This window comes from Theropithecus gelada, chromosome 4 (genome assembly GCF_003255815.1).
Source record: "Theropithecus gelada isolate Dixy chromosome 4, Tgel_1.0, whole genome shotgun sequence".
Classification (NCBI taxonomy): Eukaryota; Metazoa; Chordata; class Mammalia; order Primates; family Cercopithecidae; genus Theropithecus; species Theropithecus gelada.
In genome coordinates, this window is record NC_037671.1 from 29,684,109 (window position 1) to 29,685,491 (window position 1,383).

Here is a 1,383-nt window from a genome sequence, read left to right on the forward strand (position 1 = left end):
ACACCTTTTTCTTCTTTTACCTCCCTGAATATACATAGTTTCCTATGGCACTCGTTTTTTCTTTGCAATGCTCTATTCCCAAATAAACATCATTTTCTTTCAGAGAGCTTCTCTTTGTTATTTAGGTTGACACCTGTAAATAGAATGTTATATTTCTTTTTTAAATTGTGGGGGGAGGGAGAAGTGTTGTGTTTCATTTATTTGTCCCATTACAATTGTGCAATATCATATGAGCCGCTGAATTCCTAAACATAAGTACACACACAACGCACTTCCTGTCTCATGTTTTGTGTCTCGAACACAAATTACAAATTATACAAATTGTGCAATTTTCCTTGCCCTTCAGAAAGGAGAATCTCAATGTTTCCAAAATGAACTGGGCAGTAACTCCGCTTCAAGGTGGTAGGTCCCCCCCTTTTCAACCCAGTTGTGTAAGATAAACTTGTCTTTATTATTCACTTCCTAAAGAGAAAGGAGGTGCTAAGCAGACAGGACAGCTGGACAACACGTGCAATAAGGGCAATGGTCCTATCTACTCTATTTAAGGGAGCAGTACACGGAATACTCGTGGGGTTTTTTTTTTTTTTCTGGTTTTTTTTGGACCTATGTGAAATTTTAAATGTTCAAGGGAATTGTTCATACAATTGTATAGTCACTATCCCTACTCAGATGAGAACATTTTAGAACATTTTGGAACATTTCTAATATCCTCAAAACTTTCCTCACGTTTCCCTATATTTTCAAAATGAACAAGAATACAGGATAGTCAAAAGCAATAAATTCTGAAGTATCCAAATAACATGCAACAACATCCTTCGATAGCTCAGCTGGTAGAGCGGAGGACTGTAGGGGTTTGAACATAGTCATCCTTAGGTCGCTGGTTCGAGTCCGGCTCGGAGGAGTTCCTTTTTAAAAGGGTCTCTCCTGGGCCTGAAATAAAGAAACTTGAAGAACGCAGTGTGCAGCTTGCTATACATGAATTTGTAAGACGCTCAGAGAAGGAAAATAATCCACCTTTAAAATTGCTAACAAGGGTTGCTTCACGGACAGTCGAGTAAGACTCAATTTTCACCAAGTTGAGGAGGGATCATGAGGAATGTGGGGAACGGGATTTTGATATCCCTCCCCTCTTCAAAAAAGGAGCAGTGTACACCTGACAGAAAGTTCTCTTCAATAAAGTTAATGAAACAGGCGTATTTGAATTCTAAGAATCTATTATTAGACTTTTAGACACTCCATGAAAGAGTGTGGGCCCTGTTACTTTAGAAATATACTTGGGGACTGGCAAAAACTGTCATCTCTGATTTTAATAGTGGACACATTTACTCCCTGCTTCCATTCTCTGGGCTACTTTGCGCTCTTGGAGCGAGATGGGAAATTTTG

The 1,383-nt window shown here is 39.0% G+C and overlaps 1 non-coding gene across 1 annotated transcript; it reads left to right on the top strand.

The window, feature by feature from the left end:
• The first annotated feature begins 812 nt into the window (after window positions 1–812).
• TRNAY-GUA lies at window positions 813–901 on the top strand. The gene is given in 2 exon segments: window positions 813–849; window positions 866–901. It is a non-coding gene; the product is annotated as a tRNA-Tyr (tRNA).
• Window positions 902–1,383: the final 482 nt, after the last annotated feature.